This window comes from Saccopteryx leptura, chromosome 6, assembly GCF_036850995.1.
Source record: "Saccopteryx leptura isolate mSacLep1 chromosome 6, mSacLep1_pri_phased_curated, whole genome shotgun sequence".
NCBI lineage: Eukaryota > Metazoa > Chordata > Mammalia > Chiroptera > Emballonuridae > Saccopteryx > Saccopteryx leptura.
In genome coordinates, this window is record NC_089508.1 from 4,803,882 (window position 1) to 4,830,862 (window position 26,981).

The window sequence follows — 26,981 nt, forward strand, 5'->3', positions numbered from 1 at the left end:
AACACACATTGTCTTTATTCATTTATATGTTTCTTAATTTATTCCTTCATTGATTTAGTGAAAACACAATACTCAGCAACCCGAGAAGAAACTCCTGCATATTCCTAATTCCCAGCATAAGCTCATGTGCCATACAGATCACGAGGATGAATCTTTTGATAACGGACCTCAGAGTTAAAGGGTTTAATCAAAATCCTTGATTTCAGACACCCCAGGGTACTCATCATTGATCCAGGCTAAACAATTTTCTTCATTTATGCCTTTGTTTATTGATCCATTCATTGCTCCACTAACAGTAATAAAATCAATGTTCATAATTTTTTATAAAAGCAAAGAACAAGATCCATGGATATAACCATGATCTGTTTATAGGCACTTTCCCCGTAAACTCAGTCTTTTATCATTCGACTAGATCTTTTTTTACAGTGGCCATCAGTGAGATATGTATGGATCAATTAACATCCTTGCTTCATACACAGACTATTCCAACTACAATCTATCTCCATATGCATATCTCCTTTACTGGGGAGCAGTCCCACAGAACATTGCGTGATAATATGAATGTGCTATGTACTATAATTGGGTTCTACAACATGGTCACCATTAGCCACATCTAGCTAAGGACTTGAAATGTGGCTCCTGCAACTGAGAAACTGAATTTAACAATCATTTGATTTTAATTATTTTAAATAGGTTACAAGTAGCTAGCAGCAACCACATTGGACAGTGCAGCCCTAGACTTTATCACTGAATAAATGTTTATATCAACTGTAGTGAAAAAATAAGATGAGCTATTAATTGGCTTTGAAAATAAGCAACTGCCCTCTATATTATTTTAAACCACAATTGTATTGAATTGGATTAACCTTATTTCATAACACATTCATATTACTGGCCTATGTATGGCTTAATTTAAATAATTTACTGAACACAAACAAAAAATTCACCCCAAATGACAAGATCTTTTGACTGTTATTTACTTGTAGTCTTTAGTTTCTTACCCTAACAGCCAAGATCTTCATCCACAGAGACTGATTCCATCAACCATAGTCTACAATCTGTAAAGTCATATAAATGCCAATGTTCAAAATAACCAACAGTCCAGATTTACACTGATTTAAAGAACATTAGTTTATGGTACTAGTTTAGTCATTAAGTTGATTCAAGTCTAATTTTTATCACTGAAAAATTCAATCTCTATCCATCAAGTGTCTATGCCCATGACCAAGATACTTGAATACTCTCAACTTCTGCTATCAGATTATTTCCATAAAGGAAAAAAGGGTGCCATTTGTAATAACAGAGCTCGGAGTTACAGATGGCTTTAACTGATATTTTTAATTCAGACACCCTCCAATCTCATCACTGGTCCAAGCATGGACCTCTTTTTTTTTATTCTTTTTCCCATGAATCACAACCTCCAAAGAACAAGATCCATGATGTAACTCTAATCCAACTCTAGACTGATCTCTCACGAGCTTTCAGACTAGAGCCCAGCGTAAACCTGGCTTCATATTGTGGCACCACTAAAATAGCCCCTGATTTGGGCCATGTCCATTTAGTTTGGCCAATGGAAAGCATGATGTCATATAGACAACCCAAAACCACAATAGTATCCCACATCTAGGACACAGACAATATGTTCCACCTTCTAAGAGCTTCTTCTAAACAATTAACAGCCTGGATTTCTACCAATATGGAAATGCTCAAATCAATGGTAGTGCAGAAATAAGAAGGAAGAGCAAACAGTTGTGAGAACTCATGAAATGACTTCCATCGTCTGAAAAAATGCATCTCAGTCATGCTAAAATAGGACAATTCTGCTTTTAGGCCCATAACATATTCCAATTTTGGATCCATTCTTGATATTCTTGGACTTTATTTGTTTATTTAGTGACCATACATGGCCAAACCAACCAGCCAAGAACAGAAACCGTTACTTACACTGCCTCCTTCCCACAGAGGTAACAGCCAAGAGCTTCATCACTGGACAGGAACTGAATCCAAGGTGGAGCGTTCATTCAGTAAGAAAGGCAGATTTTTAAGAGAATGAAAACGTTAAGTTTAGATTTTTAAATAGAAGTTAATTGTCCATTACTACACTAATCATAAACATGGGCTGGTGTCACATTTTTTTCATCAATCCAATAGCGGTAGCCTTTTCATCTTTTGACTTACTGATTAGTGTGAAATAATGTAATGAAGACCTTTCAATCTATAACCCAACAGAAAAACTGTAACTATTACTAATACCTGTATAACATACCCCTACCAAGTAGCAAAAGGGACACCACCTCTTTCATGGGGAAAAATTTTACAAAATAAAATTGTTTTACAAGACAATCTGACCAAGCACTGGGCCACCCTGTGCTTTCTTTCATTTATTCATTAACTTATTTTATTCACTGATTTATTTAATAACTCTAAGGTAATTTAACAAACTATTCCTTTTTATCCTAAAGAAAACCCAAACTGTTAACGCAATGATACCGAAAACTAAATACTGTTACATGCAACTTTCTATCTCAGCACCACCTGCACTGATGGGACTTTCTGCTGTGATAAAGAAGTTCTTTATTAGCACTGTCCAATATGGTAGCCACTGGCCACATATGGCTAAAGTGTAGCTAGTGTTAATGAGAAATTGAATTTCTATTTTTTATTAATTTTAATTTAAATGTTAATAACAAGATGTATTTAGAAAGTGGGGCTTGGATCTTTTTGATTAAAGTGACATCAAGAGTTAAAAACAGGATTAATTATACTCTTGTATACATCACATATGCATTTACAGCCCTACAGTTTATGCTTTTATAAATAATGGATTGAGATATAAATTTATCTTTAACTCACTTATATTAATAGTACCAATATTGATGAACCCTAAGGACAACTGACAAGAACACTGAGTGAAGCTAAATCTATCCGTTGGCTTATTACTCATAGAAATCAACAAAATGGATTTACATTTTTCTTTTTAAGTAAAAAAAAAAATCAATGAACACAAGGGCATTAGATATCACTATATTCACATTTTCAATGTTCATGATTAGATTTTTTCTGTGTGTCAATAACTATCTTATCATTTGTATTTTATTTTTAGCATTGATTACATTAAAGTGATTATACATTGAAATAATTTTTACTAATGTTTATAGTGATTTGATATTGTTACTAAGTTTATTATATAAGTATTATTGATTATTATGCAGTTATGTAAGTTTTTGTCCCTTTTTAAAAATAAGACATGTTACCAGAAAATCACTACCAACCCAGCAAAGCACTGATGTTCTCATCTAGCTATCTGCGTGCTCCCAAAGGAGGGGCAGCCTCAGGTCTATTTCATTTCACTGAAAATTTCAGAACTGTATTAACAATAACCCTTGTTTCACTAGATCATTTCCTAATTAGATAAGGTCTAGTGCTCCTCTTTATTTATCCTTTATTTGGGCATTGATTTACTGATGATAATATCATCCATATTCATGAACAAGAAAAGATCAAGAACACATTTCTGAGTTTCCCAACTTCCTCTGTAAGCACATTTCCCATTGATGCAGTGGACCTCAGAGTTATAGACCAGGTTTAATCAAAATGTTTTATTCAGATGCCCAGGCCCATTCATCATTGATCCAGACTTGGTATTCTATGCCTTCATTTAATATATTGTTCTTGACTTATTCATTGGTTTATTAATAATAATACAATCAATGGTCCATGAATTAGGAAAATCAAACCAAGACCATTGAAGAATGAGTATGTCTGTGAAACAACTTCCCACTGAGCTGAATGACTAGCCCTTTTTGGGCAATGCTCCCCAGCACTGCCAATAGGCACCGCTCCACATCCCTGCATCATATCTGTTCCTTATTGGTCACTGTTCCATGCTTGGGCCTCTTCCATTTAATAATTATATTTTTAAGATGGTATAATGAACTTGCATTGTATACAAAACTAAGAAAAAATTTCCATTTTCTTATGTTCTCCCCCCCCCCAATCGATTCACAGTCTATGACAGTGTCAGTGGAGAAGTGTTGTAATCCACTGGGGTACAAAATGAAGTGGAATAGTAAGAAGTTCTAAAAAGGACAAAAATGCTTTTCATCTTTTGGTCTTCATGAATTCAGTTGTGCTAAAATGGACTAATCATAATTCTGAATTCATAACACATCTTAACCACTGGTCAACGCATGACCACCTTTGAACAGTTTGTGTATGTAGCCATTTCTTCCCTCAGAACATCTCAGTGAATGTAGGAACATGAACTCTGATTATTACTCACACTGATCTCTCTTTACCCAAAGAGGTAAAAAGCAAGATCGTCACAAGATAATTATCAAATCTGACAAAGTATGCTCATTCTGTGGAGTAAAAAGCAAATTTTAAAAAGCATCAGTCTACATTTAGCTATTTTAAGTGACCAGTAATCAAGTAACCGTAAGCATTACATGTCATCACCAACATTTGGAACGAGAGCACTACCTTGTATTTATTACCATGTGCCACTCTGTTTATTCAGTAACATAATGAGCATCAGTGCATCTAGTGGTACACAGAAAAATAACTGTAATTATTAGGAATATTTGTCTGTACTTGCTGCTCACGTAGGTAAGAGCCAAGATCACCTCTTTTGTTAAACTTTATGCAGAATTGGATACATGGGTTATTCAGTTCATGGCACAATCTCACCAATGGCCCAAGCTTAACCTTACTTAATGTATGTATTCATTCACTTGTTTTAATTACTCTAGGTAAAAAAAAATCATCCTTTCATTTTTCTAAAAGAATTCCAAAAAGTATAAATAACCATCAAAACAGAACTGAAACACTATTATTTGCCAACTCTCTATGCGCCACTGGAAAAGCTGAGCATTCTTTGTCTTCCTATGGATACCAGTTGTATAAAACATGATGAATCATGATGTTTACACCCAACTGCATGCTTTCCCCAGATGTATGGCTGGCTGTTTTAAATATAAATATATACATTTGTTCCCTATAATTATACTTCAATGTATGCGAGCCCACCCACACTGGATAAGTACCTTGAATAATATTTACATACACCCTTAGGTCATTAGCCAAGAGAATAGCAAACTGGTTCCTTTAACGTATGTTTGCTTACACAAAATTGCATTAAAAGACTGCATTAATCATTACTGTGTTTGTATTAAAGAGTCTCATCACTGCTCTACACTCTCCCACTCAATCACATAGTTTATTCAATCAACTATTTATGTAAATGTATTTCCCTTTCCTTAATAAAATGACCAATTGGCAATCTGCCTCAACACAGAACCAAAACATCAACTCTTAACAGATGACCATATGCTCTCTACTAAGGTGATAAGAACGTTGACTATTAATTAATTGGGACTGAGATTCTCAAAACTGTCTTAATATTCCATGTTTCATTAAATGTGTTAAAATTAGTGTACACACGTCTCTCTTACTTTTCATTCATTGGTCTATTTCTGTATTTGTGGGCTAATTTTATTATAATAGTGCAATTCATATTCCAAACCACAAAGCCCAAGAAAAAGGTTCTGTAGGTTTGTTAGAGGATAATGAGATAATGAGGTGACTCCCTGTAAGGGACCTCAGAGTTTCAAATGAATTTAATCAAAGTTCTTGCTTCAGAAAGCCCAGGCCATTCATCACTGGTCCATGTTGGGGATTTTTTTAAATTTATTGATTAATTTCCCAATTCACAAATAATAATGCATTTATAAAATTCCAAAACAAGATCCTTGAATTGAATGCTCTTGTCCCACAGAACTAATAAACTACATCTCTCATATAATGGCATTCAGGCTGCACGTGTGAATGGGACAACATCCTTGCATTTATACTCAGCATTCTTCTTGTGTGGCCCTCTTTCATTTAATGTGTCCTTATGTCAAAGATGTTTCAGCGAAAAATAATAAAACCATCCTCTGTAGTCACTGTCCCCAAAGAGTTACCCGCCAGCTCGACACATATGAGAATGTTTGCGTCGACCATGATTATATTAAACTGCTCTGAGAATGAATTACATAACTTCTACCTTTTCTTTTAAATTGCCTCAGTTGTACTGATTTAGAGTAAACATAATTTTTGGTTTATACCACATTCCCATCATTGGCCCACACTTGGAGTGTTTTATTTATTTCATGTATGTATTACAGAATGATTACTTTAGAGTTCTTAAGATAACGCCCATGAACAAACATTCCAAACAAAGAATGTAAACTTAAGGGACTTCCTTATATTAGCTCTTATGCTCCTTGCTCATGATGACAATTCAGCCGTACACTGGAGAGGAACAAGCAGATTTAGACTAGATTTAGAATTTTTAATGGCTGTTAGTCATGCAGAACTGGAGAACAGTAATCTTCGGCTCAAAAATGCAAATTTTATTAATCCACTATTGAATTCTTAGCTTTAAGTAATATAATAAATGCTTTCAAGTCTACCACCTATCCCAGGATTAAGGTCTACAATGATTACAAATCTCCAACTATATGAACATCTATTAATTAGATGGTTATTTAAGGAAGTACTGAGGCAAAAGCATTCCCTTTTTTTACATATAACAAAAATAATATCCAACAAACTACAAAAACTCAAAACACTGCTTCTTAACTGAAGGTACTAATTTCTTTCATGTGAAAGAGGATTAGAGACTAAATCTGTTCATTTTACCTCAAAATTGCATTAATATTACTAGGTATTTTGTTGCGCTCTCCTAATTGTTCTGAGTAAGCCTCTTAGTCTTTCATATATATATTGCCTTACTTACTCATGCATTGATTCACCTGAAAAAATATAATCTATATCCATGAATCACAAAAGCCCAGAAACAAGTTTATTGAATTTTATTAACTCCTACTCTTAGCTAATTTCTACTGGAAATATTGACTGGTTCTCTTTCCATAATGGACCTCCAAGTCACGGCAGAGGGCTTAATCAAAGGTGTGTGTTGATGCAGATACCTCCACCAATACCCACCATTGATCCAGGCATTGTTCTCTCTGTCGCTTCACTCATGTATGCCTTTTTGACCTGATTCATTCATTCATGGATTCATGAATAATAATTATATAATCAATACATTCTAATGACACAAAACTGGGAATGAAACCCTTAAATGCGGCCAAGATCTGTTTCTTGTCCTTATTCACATGGAGCAAACAGACTCAAGCCCTACTCACAAGAAACCTCTGCTTTATTTACACTGGGGTTTAATCGGCAACATCCTTCATATCAAGTCCTTACTTATGATCAGTGTCCATCTGCTTCTCTCACTGGACTTGTCCATATTAAAGTTGGTGTAATCAATAACTGGAGACCTGTCAGCTTAGCCCACAAATGACAAAACTGGCATCTGCCACCTCTGAAGGTACTCTAGCCACAAAGAGTTAACAACTGAGGTCTTTTTTAATGAATGACTACATTAGGCAAAGGTGACAAGAACATGAATGGGAACTTAAACTGCTTTGAAAATATGTGAAATACCCTCCATCACTTTCATGATGGTCCTTAGTTGGGCTGAATTGATCATAAATTTTAGTTCGTGACACATTCGAATCATGAGCTCACAACTGATATTCCTTAATTCCACATATTATTTAACTATTTATTTTATCAAAATAATTTTGTGGGAGCCAAGAGAAACCTCCTCTCAGCTGAGAACTGATGTTTACTTACATCAGTCTTGATGCTCCTTAGACCCAGAAGAGACAGCCAGGGTCCTCACAATCAGAAAATGATGAAATCTGTGTTGTTCACTCTATAAAAAAAAAAAATTGCCAATATTTTAAAATGAAGAGAGAGCCAGCTTTTTAAATTAAAATTTGTCAGAAATACTAGATTAATCATAAACTCTATCTCATATCATATTCTCATCATTTTCCCAAGAATGGCAATCTTGTATTCACTTACTGAAATTTTACTATTAAGTAACATGAACACCATTGAATTCACTGCTCAATACAAAATAAAAACCATATATAACAATTAAAGACATCTGACTGGACTTGCTACCTACAGAGGGGGAGCCAAGATCATCACTCTATTGTACTTATTCATACAGAATTGGACATATTTAATCTGTTTCATGATACAATCTTATCAGTCCTCCATGATATGTATTTACTGATTCATTCACTGATTTATCTTATTATTCAGGGAATAATAAGTAACATCACGTCCTCGTTTTTCTAAAGACCCCAAATGGTTAAACACCAACCCAGAATGAAAATTGCTATAGCCTGGAAAGGTTCAGGTACATCTTTCAAAAAATAGAAGTGCCTAAAATATTTCCTAAAATATGTGTTGGAAAACAAGATGAATCAGTATGAATCAGTATCCTCATATCAAAACATGCGTTCCTCATTGGTCTGTGGTTTGCAGAATGTTTAAAAATAGATTAAGATATAAAATTATACCTCCTTTCTCTTATACAAAGACAACAGTATCTGTGACTTGTGATCTTATTTACCAGGCAAAAGCACAGAACACTGCCATCGCAAATAACAGACTTGCCTCTGTTTTAGTAAAAATCAGTAAAAAGATTAATTAAGTGTTGTCATATAAAATATTCTCATCATCAGTTTCTGCTTGGCTTTCAATTATGTGGTTATTCAACCAACTATTTATATGAGTAAATGTGTTTCCATTTCCTTAATAAAACAGTCACTCAGCAACCCACCAACACAGAACAAAAACTCTGACTGTTAATGTACAAATGACCATATACTCCTTTCCAGAGCAGAAAGAGCCTTTACTTCTAATTCTCTGGAGGTCAAGGCTCAGTCAACTTTTAATAATAATCCATGTTTCATTAAATCCCTTAATAATAGGTGAGTGACCTATCCTCCTTTTTCATACATCAATACTTTTTAGTTATTTTAGGGTCAATTTTATAATAAAAATTACAATACATCCCACCAAAGATTCACAAAGCCCAAGCACAAGATACCATGGGCTCATTTCCCACAGAGGGCATAACTATCTTCTGTAGTGGACCTCAGAGTTACATGTGGGTTTAATCAAAACTCCCGTTTCAGATACCCCATGGTACTCATCATTGGTCCAGGCATGTTTCTATTCCATTATGCTTTCATTTATTTATTTGTTCATTGATCCACGATAACAATACAATCATAAAATGCCAGGAACAAGATCTTCCCATTAGTGTTTCTTTCCTCATGAAGTGAATAGACTAAATCTGCTTTAACAGCGGACCTCAGGGAACACGTGTGATCAATGAACATCCCGGCTTCGTAACAGACCCAGTTTCACCTTTGGTCTTTCTGTGCATTTCTTTTATTTAATTAGCCCATGTTTTAAAAATGAAACCCATCTTTAATCTCTTCTCAAACACTACGCCTTCTGTTGGCTATAGGCGGCCATGTACATGGGTATCAGCCAGGACTCTATCAATATGCCAAAGTTTAAGTTGTTTGTGGAGGAAATTAAGTGTAATAATTAAATTGTTCTGAAAATAAATGAAGGATCAATAGCTTTATTTTTTAATTCCCTCAGTTGTCCCAAATTAGATTACATATAATTTTTGATTCGGATCATCTTCCCATCACTGGTCCATACTGGGGGGGGGGCAATATTTCTTTTATAGGCATTGATTCTTTTGAAAAAAAACCACTAAACACTTGTGAATAAAACATTGCAACCAAGGGTGGGAACTTCGAGTCTTACCTACTATGGTCTTTATCCACAGAGTTAACTGCCAAGATTTTGTTTCTTAGAAAATGAACAAGTCTGCTGTCCTGTAGTTACTCTGTGGAGGACAAAGTACAATTAACCTACATTTTAATGTAGTTTAATTATATGGAACTAAATAATGATCAACTTTGGTCATTTTTAATGAGTCCAGTATTTTACTTTAACTTTTAAGTAATATAATAGCCACTGTTGAATTTACATTAGAATATGAACACTATCTATCAAAAAGCCTTTATCGTTTAACAGTTTTAACAGAAGAAACCATTGTTTTAATGGATGTTAATTTTGCAGAATTGGGTATATTTAAATCCTTATTTCACATTCTAAATGTCTTATACATGATTTTATTTTATAGGTTCATTTATTCATTAACTTAATCGCTTATTTAATTGCTAATGGAATGATTTACCCATGTAAATTACTCATTATATAAAAAAAGTCAAACTGGGAAACCAACCAGTCATGCAGAACAGAAATACTATTAAATGCAATGATCTACATGTTCCCTCTCAAAAATGAAAGCAGGCCAGGAACTTTTCTTTCTATAAACATCAGTAGTGAAAATGCATTTAATAATTATCATCATTTCATAAAATATGGTACTCATCAATCTGTGCTTTCTCTTATTTTAAATAATTATGCTGCAACTTCATTAATTATAACAATACCTCAGCAACTGTGAATGCAAAAGCACTAAATATAAATCCTGAACAATACTAATCTCTATTTATCTACTTGTTAGTCACAGAAATAACTGATTCAATTTGGGGGTTGTTAATGAAATTTAGGGAACATAATCTAACCAATCACAACATTTACCATATGATACACTGTCAACATGTGACCATAACTGTTTCTCATTCAAAGAGATATATACTCAATAAAATAGACATTTCTATAAATATTTCCTGTTTCTTTTCCTTTAGAAAAATGGATGCAGCACAAGCAATGCTTAGCAGGGGTCTCAAACTCGGGCCCATTGAAGGCATATATTAGAAAAGAAGAACCAAGTGTCAGTTGACAAATGAATAGATAAAAAAAAATGTGCTATACACACAATGAAATATTATTCAACCTTAAAAAAGGAGTTTCTATCAATTGCAATAACATGTATAAACCTGGAAGGCATTATGCTAAGTGAAATAAGCCAGACACAGAAAGAAAAATATTGCATGACTTCGCTTATATGTGGAATCTAAAGAGTTGAATTCATTGAATCAGTCAGTAGAACAGGGGTTATCAGTAGTGGAGAACACTTTGTAAAGTATATGATTATCTAATCATTATGCAGTACACCTGAAACTAATACAAAGTAACATTGAATTTAAACTGTTATTGAAAAAAAATCTTTAATAATAATAATAAATCTCAAAAATTAAAGCATAAATCAATAACATTTAAAACAGAAAATCAGTAGAGAAAAATCAATGCCAAAATCTGGTTCTCTGAAAAGGTCAATAAAATTATTAAGCTTATTGCCAGGCTAACTAAGTTAAAAAGAGGGGACATAAATTACTATCAATAATATAAAAAATGCCTGACCAGGCGGTGGCGCAGTGGATAGTGTCAGACTGGGATGCGGAGGACCCAGGTTCAAGACCCCGAGGTCACCAGCTTGAGCGCGGGCTCATCTGGTTTGAGCAAAGCTCACCAGCTTGGACCCAAGGTTGCTAGCTTGAGCAAGGGGTTACTCAGTCTGCTGAAGTCCCATGGTCAAGACACATATGAGAAAGCAATTAATGAACAACTAAGGTGTCGCAACGAAAAACTGATGATTGATGCTTCTCATCTCTCTCTGTTCCTGTCTGTCTGTCCCTATCTATCCCTCTCTCTGATTCTCTCTGTGTCTCTGTAAAAATAATAATAATAATAATAAAAATATCAAAAATGAAAGAGGAGAAACAAGTATAGTTCTTACGGACATTAACAATATAGACAAAGAATACTATGAATAATTCTATGACCACAAATGTGATAACTTAGATTAAATAGACCTATTCTTCAAAAGACACAATATGCCTAAATTCATATAAGAAGAAATAGACAAAATGAATAGGCCTATATCTTTTAGAGAAATTGAATCAATAATTAATAACCTTCCAAAACTGAAAGCATCAGGTCCAGGTAGGTTCACTGGTGAATTCTACCAAACATTTATGAAAAATTATACCAGTTCTATTTTATATCTCCTTCAGAACATATAGAGAAAATACTTCCTAACTCATTCTGTCAGGCCAGGATTACCCTAATACCAAAAGTAGACAAAAACATTATAAGAAAACTACAGATAAACACCTGTCCTAAAATAAATGCAAAAATTCTCTACAAATATTATCAAGTTAAATCCCAGCAATGTATCAAAAATAAATGCACAATGACCAACTGAAATGTATCCTAAGCATGCAACACTGACTCGACATTCAAAGTCAATTAACGTCATTGTCAACAGGTTAAAGAAGAAAAATCACATCATCATGTCAATAGATGCAGAAAAAGCACCTGACAAAACACAACACCAAGTCATGATGAAATCTCTCAAGAACTATGAATATAGAGGAATTTCCTCAACTTAGGAAAGAACCTGTAGCTAACACCATGCTTAATGATGAGAAAGGAGATGCTTTCTCACGAAGATCGGGAACAACATAAGGCTGTCCTTCTCATCACTCTTTTTCAACACTGTAAGTTAAGTTACATTATAAGCTAATGCAATAAAGCAAGAAAAAGATAAGAGGTGCACTATTAGTGAAGGAAGAAATAAAACTATCTCTGTTAACAAATGACAGAGTCATCTGTGTAGAAAATATATCTTAAAGTCAATCACTTCCCTATAAACCATCTATGAACAATTGAAATTAAAAACACAGTACTACTTCCATCATGCAAGCACAAGAATAAAATCCTTATGGAGAAATCTAACAAAATAGATACAAGACCTATATGAAAAAAATAGAAAACTCTGATGAAAGGAATCAAAGAAGAACTAATTAAATGGAAAAATGTTCCATGTCCATGGACAAGAAGACTCAATATTGTCGAGAGATTGGTTCTTTCCAATCAGAACCCTAAAAGTAATCTTGTGGATGTAGATTAATTGATTTTATCTTAAAATTTATATGAATAGGCAACAGACCCAGAATAGTCAATATAATATTGAAGAAGAACAAAGTTGGAGGACTGGCAGCCACAAAAATTAACTCCAAATGGATCACAAGTGTTTAGGTTAATGTATTTAAAGAAACTGTTAAAAATCAATTTGTTTGAAGGGGCTGGGTGAAAAAGGTGAAGAGAGTAGGAAAAAAGAACAAACTCATAGAGACAACAATATGGTGACTGCCAGAGGGAAAAGAGGGGAGGGAAGGAGGGTGGGGGTACACCAGGGATAGATGGTGATGAAAGGAGACTTGACTTAGCCTGGTGAATACATAGTGCAATATACAGATGATGTATCATAGAACTGTACACGTGAACCCTACATAATTCTATTAACCAATGTCACCCCAATAAATTCAATTTAAAAATTAATTTGTAAAGTATTTTATAAAAGAGATCATAGACCAAAGCGTTAAATGTAAAACAATAAAAGTTCAATAAGATAACATAGAAGGAAATCTAGATGACTTTGGGTTTGTTGATGACTTTGTAAATACAGTAAAGATGCAATACATGAAGAATAATTGATAAACTGAACTTAATTAAAATGAAGAGTTTCTTCTCTGACAAAAAAAAAAAAAAACTATCAAGAGAACAAAAGAGAAGCCACAGACTGGGAAAAAAATATTTGCAAAAGATACCTCTGATAAATGACTGTTATTCAAAATCACAACAAAGAACTCTTAAAAATCAATAAAAAACAAACAACTCAATTAAAAAATGAGCTAAAGACCTCAACAGACACATCATCAGTGATGATCCACAGATGGCAAATCAGCATATGAAAAGAGACTTCACATCAGATGTCATCAAATTAAAACCACAATGAGATACAACTAGGTGTGTGGCAGTTTCTCACAAAACTAAACATACTTATCAAATGATGTAACAATTGCACTCCTTGGTATTTACCCAAAAGGAATTAAAAACTTATGTCCACACAAAAACCCGCACATGAACGTTTACAGCAGCTTTATTCGTAATTGCCAATACTTTGAAGCAACACAGATACCCTTCATGAGGTGAATGTATATACTGTGTTACATCCGGGCAATGGAAGATTATTCGGCACTAAAAAGAAGTGAGCTCTCAAGCCATGAAAAGGCGTGGAGGAACCTGAGACACTTATTTCTATAAGTGAAAGAAGACAATGTGAAAGGGTTACAAACTGTGATTCCAATCACAGGACAACCAGGAAAAAACAATACTGGTGACAAAGGAAAAATTAGAGGTGTCCAGAGGTTAGAGGGGAGAGAGGGATGAAGAGGCAGAGCACAGAGAATTTTTAGGGCAGTGAAATATTCTGTATGACACTGCAGTGATGGACACTTGTCGCAAGCCACTGAATTTACAAACAAGAGCAAATAGGAATGTAAACTATAGTGATAATGACATGTCATTATAAGTTCATCTGTTGTAATGAATGTACTGCTCTGGTGGGAGATACTGACAATGGGGAAGGCTATCCATGTGTGGCGACAGGAGGATTATGGGAAATCTCTGGATGTCCTGTTCAATTTGGCTGTGAACTTAATACTGCTCTAAAAAAGTATTTTTAGGCCCTGGCCAGTTGGATCAGTGGTAGAGCGTTGGCCTGGCATGCAAGGGGTCCCGGGTTCGATTCCCGGCCAGGGCACACAGGAGAGGCGCCCATCTGCTTCTCCACCCCTCCCCTCTCCTTCCTCTCTGTCTCTCTCTTCCCCTCCTGCAGCGAGGCTCCATTGAAGCAAAGATGGCCCAGGCGCTGGGGATGGCTCCTCGGCCTCTGCCCCAGGCGCTGGAGTGGCTCTGGTCGCAACAGAGCGACCCCCCCGCCCCCGGAGGGGCAGAGCATTGCCCCCTGGTGGGCAGAGCGTCGCCCCCTGGTGGGCGTGCCGGGTGGATCCCGGTCGGGCGCATGCAGGAGTCTGTCTGACTGTCTCTCCCCGTTTCCAGCTTTGGAAAAATACAAAAAAAAAGTATTTTTAAAAAGGAGGCAGCATCAAAAAATCTGCTTCTCATCAACAGCACCATTGACTCTTGAACACAATCGTCTTTTTCCATTCCTTACCCAAAACTCTAAGGGACTCGCTCTATTGACATTACTGGAAACCTCCACATTTCCCAATTGTATTCATCTTATTTCTTATTCATTACATCCTCTCATAATTGGTCTAATCAAGACCCTCCTTAATGTACATATTCTATACTTTTATTCACGCCTTAATTTACTTGTAAAAGTAGAATCCATGCTCAAGAACTTTCATAGACCAAAGACAAAGTCTGACACTCCCTAACTTCTGCTCTGCGCTCACTTCCCACAGAGATAATGGTGTAATTTTCCTGTTCTAATGGGTCTCACAGCTATCAGGCTTAATCAACATGCTTAACTCAGACACCCCAGGACACTAATCACTGGTTCAGGCTTGGCACTTTTTCTTCACTCATTTCCATGTTGATTTATTGACTTATTCATTGATTCACTAACAATAACAAAATTGACACATAAAAATCCTCCGAATCTCAATAAGAACCTTGAAATTGCTAAGATCAATAGCTGAATCTCTGTCACACAATACATGTTTAAATTCCTTGCTTCTCAGAAATCCTGTCCTCACTGCTGATCCATGCTTGATCTTTTTTGCTTACTTTGTCTATGTTTTAAATATGGTACAACAATGACCCAGAACCTACCACCGTACCCCAGAACAAGATCCCTGACATTATCAACAATTTTCTTTCATGTTCCCCTTAAAGAGTCCATAGCCTAGGTCATGTATGAAGATTTAAATGAGCTGTCGGCAAAAACAAAATGGAGTAGTAATCAACTCTGAGTGATGGAAATGCCCGCCACCTTCTTATCCTAAACAGGCTTGCTTCTGTGGAATTGGAATAATCTAACTGTTTTTCTTCAGAATACATTCTTATTTCAGTTTTTACTATTTATTTTTATTGAATTTATTGGGTTGACATTGGTTAATAAAATGATATAGGTTTTATAATACTTTCTTATCATCAGTTAATGAAAGGTACCTTCTGTTTTCTTTAGATATGTGCCCATGAATTTTTCTGAAATATTAAAACCTATAAATAACCCTCAGAATCAAGCACATAAACATCCCAGAGCACCAGGCTGGCTGGCTCAGTTCCGAGTGTGCTGGTTCCAGCCTGGTCAGGGCACGTATAAGAAGCAATCAATGGGTGCACAATAAAGTGGAACAACAAGCTGATGCTTCTCTCTCTCTCTCTCTCTGTCTCTCTCTCTCTCACTTCTTCCCTCTCAAATAATAAAATAAAATAGACGAAACAGAAGCAGACTCATATATACACAGACTGATGGTTTCCAGGTAGGAAGAGCGTTGGGAGGCTGCATGGAAAGATGAAAGGGTTAAGAAGTATATACAAATTGGTCGTTACAAAACAGTCACAGGAATGTCAAGTGCAGCGCAGGGAATAGAGTCAATAATATTGTATAACTATGTCAGGTGGGTAACTAGAATTTTATCAGGGGATCACTTCATAAATTATATAAGGTCTACCGGAAAGTTCTGTCCGTGTCTATCACAAGTTTCGACACGTAAGCACGTTTATTTGGCACGTGTGCCTCTCCATTTTTATCACTTAATGTATACATACTGAATAGCAAATTAACTAAAACAAAGTTTAGAAAAGAGGCCGGCGATGTTCAATAGGAAGAACATCGTACTGCATCATGATAATGCCAGGCCACATGCTGCTTTGGGGACTCGTCAAAAAATTGCAGAACTAGGCTGGGAAATTTTGTCGCATCCACTATATTCCCCAGACTTAGCACCCTCTGACTATCACTTGTTTTTGTCCTTACAAAATTTTTTGAAGGGCAAAAAATTCAAAAATGAAGAAGGTATCAAACAAGCACTGGTTCAATTTTTCGCATCAAGATAAAACATTTTTCAAAAATGGGATATATAAATTGCCCTCACGCTGGCAAGAAATTATTAATAATAATGGAATTATATTATTTAATAAAGTTTATTGACGGCAAGAAAAATTTGTATTTTGTTTTATTCCAAAAATGAACAGAACTTTCCGGTAGACCTTATATAATTGTATAATTTTCTAACTGCTATGCTACATACCTAAAACTCATAAAATAATAATAATAACCATAATTAAAAAATAAAATGTAAAAAAGAAGAAAAAAACCCCTAATTGCAGTATAGATCAATGTAACACAGATGGACCTAGATGGTATTATGTTAAGTGAAATAAGTCAGACAGGGAAAGACAAGTACTGTATGGTTTTACTTTTATGTGGAATCTAAAAATACATAACAATTTAAAAAAATCTGATTCATAGAAACAGAGACCAGAGGGTTGGTGGCTGCTGCCCGAGGGGAGGTGTCACAAACAGGTGATGAAGGTGAAGGGAACCAGTCAGCATGACTGTGCGTTGTTGGTGGGACTGAAGACTGGTGTGACCACTATAGAAAACATGAGGGAGTTGCCTCAAAAAGTTACAAATACAACCAACTTGACAGGTGATTACTAGAATTAATGTCAAATCACTATGTTGTGTATCTAAAACTAATAGAATATTGTATACCAACTATACTTGAATTAAAATGAAATATTTTAAGTGAGGGAAAGAGCCTAGTTTATTTTCTTGATCTGATTATCAGTAAAGTAGAACAGGACGAATAATTCAGTGTGTTTTTTTTAACACATACTCCTTAGTGGTCCATGCTTTATCCCCCATGGCTCTCCATGAGGACAATGTTGCCCCAGAGGACATTAATTAATGTTTGGAGACATTTTTGATTGCTGAACCCAGAAGAGGGGTGGCCAATGTCAGCATCCAGTGAGTAGAGTCCACTACAATTCCTCAACACCCTATACTGCACAGGACCGCCCCCATCCCAAAGAATTATCCAGCCCAAGTGTCAATAGTGTGAGGCTGAGAAATCCTGCTCTATCCTGTTCAAAATCATTGTTTGAGAGATGAATGCCTATACTTGCACTCATAATTTCATCAATATCCACAGACACACAAGGTGAATTAGATGTCTGAATGGTATGAACAGCTGTTCATGTGCTCATTGCTCTCAGAACTAACTAGATGACATTTTCTTGTTTTTAATAAGCAACCAGCACCTCGCAAACAATGAACAACAACACTGACTTCTAGTTACTTATTTCTATATGCTCCTTAGCCAAATAAGTATCCAACTTAATTTATGTTGGAACTGAGTGCCTCGGAAATATATTAATAGTGAATACACTACACACTCTCATAATGAGGCCACAGGTGGCTCTCATCTTCATTTATTTATTTAACCATTTATAAATTCAATTATAGTTTAATAGTCTTGACCTAAAAACCTTAGTAGACTAAGAGCAAGTCCCAAATGTCACTAACTTCTGCTGTAAGCTTGTTTATCACACAGGCTTAACTAGGTCTCTGATCTCAGAGTTATAGGGTTTTATCAAAATCATTAATTCAGAGACCACAGAATGTTCATCACTGGTCCAAACCCGGCACCCTTTTTTTCATTCATGTATACCTTTGTTTATTGATTACCTCATTAAGTCACTAATAATAACAATGTTAATATACACGAATCAAAAAAACCTGAAAACAAAATCCCAGAATATTACTTTACTAAGCTGTATCTATAGGCTTCTTTCTCATAAACCTAAGAAACTACCTCTTATTCACAATGAAGCTTAGTGTCATACACATAGTTTATCAACTTCTTTGCTTCACATCAATCCCATATTTATTCTCTGTCTACGTTTACCCTTCTTTTATCTAATTTTCTGTGTTTTAAAGATGGTACATGGAGTAGCCAGCCTCCAAAATGGCTCCCAGTAATCCCTGACTGCTGGTATCCATAGCCTTGTGTCGTTTCCTACATTAAACCATGCCTGCCTCTGTGACCAACAGAATACCAATGGCAGTGATGGTGTAGGACTGCTGCGTTCAGAATGTGAATAAAGATGCCCAGGCTTCCACCTTCCACTCACTTGGAGTTACCGCTTGAGGGGAAGTCAGCTGTCATGTTGTGAGGATACTCAAGCAGTTCTGAGGAGGGCCATGAGGGTATTGTGGCCTCCCACCAAAATCTGCACCATGTTTCCAGTCACATGAGTAGGCAGTGGAAGCAGAGCCTCCAGGCCCAAATTTCCCGGTGACTGCCGTTCAACCTGCCATTTTGTCTGCAACCACACAACAGACCCTCAGCCCAAAATGCCCAGTAACTTCTCCTGGATTTTTGCCCCAAAGAAACTGTGACAGAGAACAAGTGTTTCCTGTTGTTTAAAACCACTACCTCATAGGGTAATTTGTTACACAGCTATAGATAACTAATACAATACGATGATTAGTCAACTACCATCATGTCTCACAATGTACTATCTTCCCTTTCCTCTCTGCTCTCCTTTGGAGGAGTAAATAGCCTAGATATTTATCACTGAATAAATGTTTAAATTAACCATGGTACAAAATAAAATACTCTATTAGAAACTGACAATTGTTAAAAAGCCCTTCCTTCATTCTTTCTAAGAGACCTTGGTTGCACTGAATTGGATTGATCATAAACATTTCACTAATTGCCATTATTGGTCCCTGTGTGGCATCTTTGACTTTATTTATGTATTTAGTATTTATTCCTTTGACATAATATCACAAGGAACAAACCATCTAAACCAAGGATTTAATTTGAGTTTTCATTATTATCTACTATACTCTCTATACTCTCTAGGCTCCTTGCCACAGGAGTAAAACCTAAAAATTTTATTAGTATTGAATCAGCTATAATTTCCATTCTGTAAAGTAAAATGCACACTTTACAAATAATGAAGCAGGACACATGACTTTTTTCTAATGAACTGGAGCCATCAGGTAATATATTAATCTTAAGTTTTGTTCCCTATCATGTTCTCATTATCAACTCGAGAATGACTACTTTTTATGTACTGACATATTTACTGCTTAATTGTTAATTAGTGTCATAAACACTGTTAAATAAACATAACTAGTACTATCCATCTGTGTACTTACTCCCTAACCACACTGCTCACAGCCTCATTAATCTTTTTTAAGGACCATGTTCACGAATTGCTTAGAGTGTGCCATGAAGGATTAGCCCAAGATTTACCTTAATTAATACATTTACTGACTCACTCATGTTTCTCTCATTTAATTATCCAAGGGATAATTTGATCATTTATTCATTTCTTTTTAACGAAAAAGAATAAACCCTGCCAGCAATCCAGAATCGAAATACTATTTCATGCAACTGCTGACAAGCCCTTTGTCCAAACAGAGATAAGTCTATAGATTTCTTTTCCTTCATCTAAAATGATTTAATCATTATCTTTGCTCCAGGACACCTATCCTTCACTGACCCATGTTCTGCCTTCATTTATTTCTTAAATCAAGTGTATTGGGGTGACACTAGTTAATAAGATGATATAGTGTACAATTCGATGACACATCTGTACATGGCATCCTGTGCTCACCTCCTTATATTTGACCCTCCACCCCCAACCTCTCCCTTTGATAACGAGGTTTCTTTTTGTTTGTTCTTTGTTTTCACAATTTTATATCCCACACGAGTGAAATCAACATGGGTTTTTACTTTTTCTGTCTGACTTCTATCGCTTAGCACATTATTCTCAAGATCTACATGGTGTCACGATTGGCAATACTTCATCTTTTCTTATAGTTGAGGAGTCTTCAATTGTGTATATCTACCACATATTCATCCAAACATTTATTAAAAGATACTTCTTTTAAAGAACTGACCAGAATAGAAACTCCTTCATTCATTCATTCACTTTTTTTTTTTTACAGAGACAGAGAGAGAATCAGAGAGAGAGAGATAGGGACAGACAAACGGACAGATGGGAAGCATCAATCATTAGTTTTTCGTTGTGCATTGAGACACCTTAGTTGTTCATTGATTGCTTTCTCATATGTGCCTTGACCATGGGCCTTCAGCAGACCAAATAACCCCTTGCTCGAGCCAGCAACCTTGGGTCCAAGCTGGTGAGCTTTTGCTCAAACCAGATGAGCCCGTGCTCAAGCTGGGGACCTCAGGGTCTCGAACCTGGGTCCTCCACATCCCAGTCCGACGCTCTATCCACTGTGCCACTGCCTGGTCAGGCCATTCATTCACTTTTAATAATAAATTGAAAAGAAATACAAGCCAAGACACACATTGACTAAGTCTAGTATCTGTCCATACGCTCACTGTCCACAGATGGCTAGAGCCATTTTTGTTTTTCAATTATAGCCAATAAACAGAACTGTTGTGATCATACCTACTATCAGGTCTTTCTTCCATTAGGCATTATTTAAACAATAATTTTTCATGTAAATGACTTGTTTCTTTTTTAAATAAAACCAAAAACCAGCAACCCACCACCAATCCAAAACATGGCCTCTCATGGAATAGGATATACCCTTTATGAGGAAACAATAAGAGACTCAGTCGATTTAGGTTCTGAAACTCGGTACTTCAGGAAACAAGAGAATTCATAATCAGCCTTGCTTCCCTGCAGACTTGCGTAACTGTCCACCACGCACCGACACGTCTTCACTCTTGCATTGCTTCGCTTGGGAGACATCTCACAAACACGGAGCACTGCAGCTGAGAACTAGATTTACTAGATTTTTACTACTCCTATCGTTTGCGGTCAGCCTCTCTCCCGCACAGGAAATAACTAAACCTTTTCTTAGACTGGAGCTGTGTTAGAGTTTAATCAAAACCTTTGGCTCATACATCTCAGAATATTTATCATTGGTCTAGACTGGACATCTTTTCTTCCCCTTTATTTATGCATTATTTATTACTTTATTCATCAATTCACTAATAATACAATCAAATCTCATGAACCAAAAAGCCCAAGAACCATATGCTTAAATACCACGAATAGCTGTCCAAATGCCCATATCCCGTCTTTGAATAGATGAGGGCACGTTTTGCAATTTGTGGGTGTGCACATGCATGTGTGTACGCATGCGTGGCATACCTTTTTGCACATATAAATCAACATCCTTGCTTCGTATGAACTCCATTGGCCCATGCTTTCATTTAAAGGTGGCTCAATGAATAATAATTTTGTATCATAACCTTACTTCAAACTAGAACCCCAACAATTTTGTCTATCTTCCTCTAATTCCCTCAGGGAATTAGTCTAAATTTTTAATCAGAAGAGAAGCACTTAAATGAATTGCAATGCAAAAATAAAGCACAGTGTGAGGTAGGCCTGAAGATTAATGGGATATCTTTCATCTTTCTTACAGGATTTTAGTAGTATTGATTCAGATTAACCACAAATCCCAATTCGGGCCTATGCTGGTGTTATTTGGTTTTATTTATTAATATGTTCATTTATTGCTTTGAAAAATTGAAGTAACACCCAGAAACCAACCTCACAACCCAAGAACATAAACTCTGGTTACTTACATAAATCTCTTCTCTCCTTACCCAAGAACTTTATCACCAGAGAGTGATGAGATCATTCGTGGTGTGTTCACATGGAAAAAATGCAAAAGTGCAAGAGAAAGAAAGAGTCAGTAATTAGATATTTTTTGATGAAAGCTAGTCTTGCAGTATCAGGTCAGTTATAAACTTGGTTCATTCCATAATCTCGTCATACAGGCCGTATTTAATTTTTGGCTTATTTAATTTTTATTTTTAAATAATACAATGGGCACCAACCTGAGAAGAAGGATCATTATCAGTCATAAGTATCTGTCTACATCAGTGGTAGTCAACCTGGTCCCTACTGCCCACTAGTGGGCGTTCCAGCTTTCATGGTGGGTGGTAGTGGAGCAACCAAAGTATAAATAAAAAGATAGATTTAACTATAGTAAGTTGTTTGATAAAGATTTATTCTGCCAAACTTAGCGAAAATCTGACATAAAGTACTTGGTAAGTAATTATTATTATATGCTTTAACTTGCTATAACTCTGCTTTATAAATTTTATAAAGTAAAGTTACTTCCCTACTTTATAAATCACCATGCCTGTGGAACCGGTGGCGGTTAGAAAATGTTACTACAACAGAGATACAAAAGTAGGCGGTAGGTATAAAAAGGCTGCCTGTCCCTGGCCTACATACTCCCTATTCATAAAAGTCACAGCTCAGTGATTGCTTTTGTGAACCTCACTTGTGCAAAATTGAATAAATGAAAGTCTTTGATGGCATATTCTCCCCAACAATGCACAAATTTTTCTGAGTTATATGTCTAGTGATTATTTACTTGTGTATATAATTAGGCATGAAGTAAATTAATTTTTCTAAAGAATTTCTCTGTGCAAGTTCCAATGTGTACTCTCACCAAAGCAGGGGCACACCTAGAAGTCCATTTTCCTGAAAAACATTTGAGTAATCACCATCTTTGGTTCATAACATGTGTTCCTCATTGGTTCTTTTAATAACTAATCTATATAAAAATGCACTCCTTCATTCCATTATAACAGTGGTTGGCAAACTCATTAGTCAACAGAGCCAAATATCAACAGTACAATGACTGAAATTTCTTTCGAGAGCTTAATTTTTTTTAACTTAAACTATGTAGGTAGGTACATTCCTTACTGAGGTAGCGCCCGCATGTGGTATTTTGTGGAAGAGCCACACTCAAGGGGCCAAAGAGCCGCATGTGGCTCGTGAGCCACAGTTTGCCGACCAGGGTCCTATAACATATCAATGAAAACCAAGATATTGACCAAGAGCATTGGATACCCTGTCTACATGCTCATGGCCATATACATAACTGATCTGTTAATATTTTTAAGGAAAACTCAGTGAATAGGATTAGACTAATTGTAACACTTGTCATATGACACATTCTCAATACTGGTTCATATTTGGCCTTCTCTCAATAAGACAATTATTTAAGCAATTGTTTATTCATGTGAACTTATTTTTATCCTTTTGTAATAAAAACAATCCACCAAATAATCAAAGCAACAACACAGACTCTTAAGTATATCTGTCCATCTTGTGGACAGGATTCAGAGCTTTGATATATTCGTCTATGAAGCCCAGTGTTTCAAACATAAACTAATTAAAATACCTAATTTCACATTAGTCCATGGGTGTTCCTCCCTATTTTCATTCATATACATATGTCTTTAATCGTTCATGTGTTCACTTCCCAAAGACTTGACCTTATCTCTTTGCAACAGTCTGCCTCACATTACCAGATAGGGGGATTAATCATAGTTTGGGATTCAGACCCAATCCCCACTCCAAGAGTCATCACTGACCCAAGTTTTGCATTCTTTTTTTTCAGTCATCTCTTTATTGATTCATCCACTGATCCAGTAAAAATATATTCAGTGCATATGAATCACAACATCTCAAAAATAAGATTCTTGAATATTACTAAGATCTATCCATATGCTCATTTCCCATGGAGTTTACACCTCAGATCCCTGTTTGCAATGTAAGTGCTCCCTGTCACTGAGACCTTCCAAAGAGAAAAATGTTGAAATCAACTGTATATAAATATGAAAGAGAACAGCAAACATCTCTGGAAACAAATGAAGTATCTTTCATCCTTTTATAAGGAGTCATCAGTTGTGCAGAATTGAATTAATCATCATTAACTGGTCTAATCATCATTGTGGTTCATAAGCTATTCCCATTATTGTATAGCTTTCTTTAACTTACTAAAGATGTACAGCATTCTTTAATTTTATACTTTTATGTAGCTATTTATCCACTGAAATGTTTCAGTGAACACCCATCAACAAGTTCCCAGTTCCCCTAACCAAGTAAGTAAACTTCAAATGTTACTCTTCTCGGTATTTATGCTACTTAAACACAAAGCTGTCAGCCAAAAATCTTCATCATTAGATTTGATTAAGTCAACTTTGCTGTGTATTTAACTCTAAGAAAAAATGCAGTCTTTAAAAATAATTTTTGAAAAAACCTAATTTTAAGTATTTTTAAAGGATAGGAAATGTAATAAATTAGACATAAAACTTACTTGATTTCATTAGTGCAAGAATATCACCACTTTTACTTACTAAATTATTTAATTTTAAACAATATACTGAACACCATTGAATCTACCACCTAATCCACAAGTCAGACTCTGACGATTCTAAGTATGTGCAAATGTATTAACATAGGTAATGTCTCAATTGTCTCTTTTAATGGATCTTGTATTGACTGGATAAAGGGAAATCCTTTTTTCATGGCATATGCTTAACAATGGCCTATACCTAACGCTATTTAATGTAGTCACTCATTCATTCACTCACACATTTAACCACCCAGCGAATAATTTTATCAATTGTTCATTACATAAAGAAGAGGCAAAATGGTGAAAGGGCAACAACCCAGAACTACAATATGTACCATTATGTGCAGCTGTCTACATACACATTTTGCATAATGGAAAAAGCCTGGGTTTTTAAAAAATATGGATGTCAGCTGTGTAAAACAAGCTAACCATTATCCTTATTTCAAAATAAGGCTCCTCATGGCTATGTGCTTTTCATCTTTTAAATAAAATATGAATCGATTCATTCACTTATAACAATATATAATTATGTCATTATTATAATTATACATAATTGGACAAAAACTTTGATAGTCTTAGTGTGTGACCCTATGCTCACGGTAAACCACCTTAAACTAACCATCCTTGTCATAGGACATATTCTCATCACTGGTCCATGATTGTTCTGTTTTTTAATTAGATAATTAACTTTATTTATGCACACATTTTGCCCCTTTCTTAATAAAATAAACAACCAGCAACCCACCATCAATCCATAATAACAACATTTAATCTCAGGCATACCTGTCTGTTTGCTCCCTTCTGAATGGGAGAAACCCTGACCTGCTCCTTTTCCCAGAATTCAGTACTTTCGAAATGTTTCAAAACATAGTTTTACAATTGAACAATGCATGACGTTCCTGGTATTCACTCACTCTTTCGTTTCTTTCCTTACTCAGTATTTCATTTAGTATAAAAATAAAACCCATACTCAAAGAACATAAAGCCCAAGTAAAGGATCCTGAATTCCCATTTCTTATAACACAAGCACGTTTACACAGAAGAAATAACCACGGATCATCTTGTAAGGACCTCAAAGCTACAGAGTTTGGTTAAAATCCCTAATTCAAATACCTCCGGATACTCCTCATTTTTCCTTGGTGCCCTTCTGGGTTGCACATATGGACTGGTCAACAGCGTGCTTCATCTCAACACCATGTTCATGGGACTTTGCTGGTCTCTTTCATATGTCCATGAACAAGTACCAGAGGTGGCCTTCCCTCACAACCGAAACAATGTAACTTTCTTACATCTTCCCAGGTTCTCCATCCCCAACAAGTAAACTACCTTCATCTTCATCAAGGAAGGAATGTCTACATACTCTCTGGGGCCAAACTAGAATGACTACTTTGTGGCCCTAAAAGAGATGAATAGTGAACCTTGGTTCATAATATCTCCCCATCCTTGGTCAATGCTTGGTGTTTTTGACTTCAGATTTTTTTTAATAAAAATATTATTGACCAAGGATGAGAATATGTTATGAACCAAGGTCTGAGATATATCTCCAGTTATTTAAAATAATTCCTTTAAAACCATGAACAAACTCCCAAACTGAGAACACGAATGTAAGCAGTTATACATATACTGGCCTCTAATCTATTTGCCCACAGAAGCAACAACTAAGGCCGGACTATTAGAGAATGATTGACTTGGCGGCAGTGTGCTCATGCTGTAAAGGACGAAGCCAGTTGTAAACAGCTTGCCTTAGACGTTTCTGAAGGGACGTTGACTTTTGTCCTGCCAGGTCAATCATCAGCCTGGATCACACCACATTCTCATTAGTGGTGCAGAAAGGACCCACACTCCTTTTTAGTTATCAGCTTGTTGTATTTACTTCTTATTTCTTTCACTGAATTTATTGGGATACAGGTTCAGGTGCGCGACTCAATAAAACATCACTGCACACAGCACCGTGCGCCCACCATCCCTCACCCCTCGCCTGCCTCCACCTGCACCTCAGCCCCCGCCTGCTGGCTACCCCTCGCTGTTGTCTGTGTCCACGTGTTTTACATATATATACACGTGCATGTATTGTTCTGCATCCAGTCCCCCAACC

The 26,981-nt window shown here is 35.8% G+C and overlaps 5 non-coding genes across 5 annotated transcripts; all 5 read right to left on the reverse strand.

Annotated features, from left to right (window-relative positions):
* Positions 1-161: 161 nt before the first annotated feature.
* On the reverse strand, positions 162-234 carry LOC136377891 (small nucleolar RNA SNORD113/SNORD114 family). The gene has a single exon (XR_010746503.1). It is a non-coding gene; the product is annotated as a small nucleolar RNA SNORD113/SNORD114 family (small nucleolar RNA).
* A 3,325-nt stretch (positions 235-3,559) lies between these two features.
* LOC136377889 (small nucleolar RNA SNORD113/SNORD114 family) lies at positions 3,560-3,635 on the reverse strand. Its single transcript, XR_010746502.1, has one exon. It is a non-coding gene; the product is annotated as a small nucleolar RNA SNORD113/SNORD114 family (small nucleolar RNA).
* Positions 3,636-5,593: 1,958 nt separating this feature from the next.
* LOC136377895 (small nucleolar RNA SNORD113/SNORD114 family) lies at positions 5,594-5,668 on the reverse strand. Its single transcript, XR_010746507.1, has one exon. It is a non-coding gene; the product is annotated as a small nucleolar RNA SNORD113/SNORD114 family (small nucleolar RNA).
* A 3,335-nt stretch (positions 5,669-9,003) lies between these two features.
* On the reverse strand, positions 9,004-9,078 carry LOC136377892 (small nucleolar RNA SNORD113/SNORD114 family). The gene has a single exon (XR_010746504.1). It is a non-coding gene; the product is annotated as a small nucleolar RNA SNORD113/SNORD114 family (small nucleolar RNA).
* A 9,219-nt stretch (positions 9,079-18,297) lies between these two features.
* Positions 18,298-18,369, reverse strand: LOC136377896 (small nucleolar RNA SNORD113/SNORD114 family). The gene has a single exon (XR_010746508.1). It is a non-coding gene; the product is annotated as a small nucleolar RNA SNORD113/SNORD114 family (small nucleolar RNA).
* Between the last annotated feature and the right edge of the window lie 8,612 nt (positions 18,370-26,981).